The following is a 3,735-nucleotide window of genomic DNA, read 5'->3' on the forward strand; positions in this document are numbered from 1 at the left end:
CATGGACCTGTTAGCCCCCCTATCATGCCAACCTCCTTTGCTAGCCCCACAATCCCATACACCCTCTCCTCCCTTCCCCTCCCCTGTCCTGCCCTGCCCTCCCCTCACCCTGATTTACTTAGATTAGGCTCCTGGCATTGGAGAACATCCATACAACCAGCAATCACACTGCTTAAAGTAAGCTGCATGACTGTTGATTGGGTCCTGGGAATATCTGTATGTGGCCATCATTATTAAGTCATATTTTCTCAGGACCCTACTTTTGGAGGGTGCTTAGCATCTCTTGCAAAGTCTTCAACCTTGATGAAAAAAAATCAACCTTTCATTCCACTTCAGTTTATGGCTTTCTGAGGAGATGCCTAATGATTCTGTAACTTCTTCATTGTCTTTGAACAATTCACTTAAAAAGTGGAGATGTGAATCAACAGTATCAGTCTAATGACCACCTACTGCACCAGAAAGTCTGCTGGATTCCTAGGGTCGCAGGTGAAGTTTTGAGCCCTGTTATGGAAGTATTCCCCTTGCAATTACCAGTTTATGGCATTAGGATCCCTGAGCTGGTCTGAAGGTGGGACTGGGACTAAGTCCCTATAGAGTGGCTGTGGTGCCTGGTCAGCCCACATGCCACACACAGCCCATGCCAGCCTCCGGGGCAGGCACGAAGTGTGTACTGGTGAGGCGGGGCTGACACAGGGCATGTACTCCATTTAGGTTCTGGCGGGGCACTGCAGGGAGTGTACACCCCATGCCAGCCCCCTGGGTGGGTGACAAGGGAACACAAGAATGAATTAAAAAGAAGGAAAAATAAAGGAAGGAAAATGGGACAGCAGTAGGAGGAAGGGAAAAAAGAAAACAGTAAAATTTAGGAAGCATATTTTACTTTAACTCTTAGCTTATCCTTCGGTGTACTTGTGTCTCAGGGGAGAAATGGGCCCAGAGAAGAGAAGATCAGCCCCATGCACCATGAACAGCATGTAGCACAGGTGGTTTGGGGTGCAGCCTACAGTGCACATAGCATGGTGTCCAGCCTGCACATTGCATGCAGTGCACAAAGCCAGGGTTGGCACACGGGGCCAATCCAGCAACTCGTAAGCTGGATTATATGGCTCCATGGGCTGGACCCAGCCTGGGGGCTGTATGTTTGACATCCCTGGTTTATGGTAATACATTTTTTTGGGGTTACCTCCCAGAATCCAGCTCTTTTGACACCAGCATCAGGGATTTCTACCTTTTTTACTCTTCTGTGTGCTGTAAGCTAGCATTCTTGGTGAGGAAAAGGCACATTTCTTATTGGAATGTGCCAGAAGCGTCATGGATTGGTCCTAATTTAGCTAAAGTAGAGCAGATTTGTCACCCTTTATCTTTACTGTATTTTAAATAATAATGTCATTCAAATCAGCTCAAGCCAGCATTGGATGGAGGTATTTATAGTCTCAGCTGAGAAGATTTTGTAGAGACCAAATCAAAAAACTAGCAGTTTTGACCAAAATTGCTAAGTAAATCAGGGCTCTGAAGAGCACCACTGAACCAGACTTTGGTCACTGAGTAGCTGACTCTTTAAGGGGAATTTTGGCCAGCGTTACCTGGGATGGACTCACCACCTCTCTTGAGTGATGCCAATCAGCTAGGGACCAAGTGATTATAAAAGCCAGCAAGTGGTTCAATGGCAGTGGGATGGGGGGAGGGAAAAGGATGGGGACTGCCATAAGAAGTAGATTGGCTTCCATGGCTGGGGTGACACTTTCAGGCAAGTGTCTAGTAGAGTGGGAACCTAGGGGAAATAAATACACCCCTGCCAATGACCTTTGATTAGGGGGAAATGGCAATTAATGTGCCGAACTTGAATTATTTGGAGGAAATAAAGCTGAAAACCTGAGGGAGAAAAAAGGACTGAATTAGACTTTGGGAATGATCTTTGGGTCATTTCTTCATGTCTATGGGTGACTAGCCAGCAGGCTGAACTTGCCAAAAAAGTGATCATTATGTTACTTTTAGTTATAAACAATATTACAGCGCTATGAACAATAATGGGCCTTATGTTTGTATTTGGAGAAAGAGGCAAGAGCACAAAAGGCAGAGGACTGTTTATTGTAACACTGCATTGTTCAAAGGTGTAATAAATTCTTGGCAGTTCTGAGGTCAACTTCTACAATATACTACATGGTTACCAGTGGTGTGGAGGAGATCAGAACTTGGATCACCATGGCACGTCCACACATGCAAGCACATGTGCTTGCAGCAGCTCAAATAGAAGCGGTGCAAATTTGAACTGGGGCTTTTTGCTTGGCCCACGTGCTTGGACATGCACTTTGTTGTGGAGCAAATTGTGTCACTTGAGGCAAGATAACCCTGGCTGCAGCCAGGAGGAGCTAGAGCCCAGGGCCAGTACCTGTGCTGTCCCTAGTAGTATAAAAAGCTGCCCTGGCAAGTAGCTCAGGGCTACTAGTTTTCAGGAGCTTCTGGGGCCCAGTCAATTGGTACCTGGGAACACTACCCTTTGTGCCAGCTGGACTGCTGAAGCAGCCCTGAGAATTCCCTGCACCCTCTACCCACTGCTGGGGTTTGGTAGTGGGGGCTGCTGCCTGGCTGTGACCTGCTGTGCACCTGCCAGACCCAGATGGGGACTGCACAGCCAGTAGAGGCATCTGCCCCTCTGGGCCAGCTGCCAGTGGGCTGTGGCTGCAGGGCTGGCCTCTGTGCAAAACTACTGTCACGTGTGCCCCCTGCTTGGCCATCTGGGTAGCTATTGCCCGAAAGATGTTCTGGGTGTGGTGGCCTGCTTTGAACTGCCAAAGCCTGTCCTCCTGGCCCCAACTGGCAAGGAGGTCAACCACAGCCAACTGGGTCCAAGGTGCCAGCTCTGAGTAGGCAGGGTCCTAGCAGGACTTCTCGTTTCTTGTTGGAAAATTGAAAAATCCCTGATAAAAAAATCCAAAGACACTCTGTAAAATACCCCAAAATCCATGTTTCTCCACAAGTAAAACAAAAGACCGCTATAAAGAGACAGTGAGACAGAGACAGCAATCACTTGGACAATGTTTTATTGATATCTCTTACAGTGTTAAAGCATGTCTCTTATCATAATAATACAGTGAACTCTAAATACATGAATTCATGAATATATATTTTGATGCCCTCCCACAGAGGCGATGGCCCCCACACAGGGGTTATGGCGCCCACACAAGGGGTGTGGCCCCCACACAAGGGCTATGGCCCCCCAACAGGGGCCAGATGGCCCCTGCAGGGGCTACCACCCCCCCTTCAAGGCCCACATGCCCCACCTCAGTCCCCCGATTGCTGCCCCACCTGGCCCCATCCCCTGCCAGCTGCTGCAGCCCCCCAAGCCCGGCCCCCCCAATGGCTTCCTCACCCAGCCTGATCCCCCAACCTGCACCCCCAGGCCCCCCATGGCTACCAGCACAACCCCAGGCACCGTCACTTAAAACAAACAAACCCAAAAATGGAAAAAAAGCCTCTGCTTACCTTAGAAGCAGAGGTGGGGGGGCTCCGTGGCCTCCTGGCAGAGCCCCCACCGGGCAGAAGGGGGCAGCAGGGCCTGGGCTGGGGCTGCTGGGGCTGTCACTCTGCCCCACACTGTGTGGGTGGGGCCCCAGGCAGCCACATGACAGCTCCAACTGCCAGTAAGTGCCAGGGTTTGGTTTTTTTTAAACTATGGGGTGGAGGGGTGGGGGATGGGGGGCTTTGTGGGGCTGGGGCCAGGCAGGATAGGGTTTG

Source organism: Crocodylus porosus, unplaced genomic scaffold (assembly GCF_001723895.1).
Source record: "Crocodylus porosus isolate Cpor-Errol unplaced genomic scaffold, CroPor_comp1, whole genome shotgun sequence".
Lineage (NCBI taxonomy): Eukaryota > Metazoa > Chordata > Crocodylia > Crocodylidae > Crocodylus > Crocodylus porosus.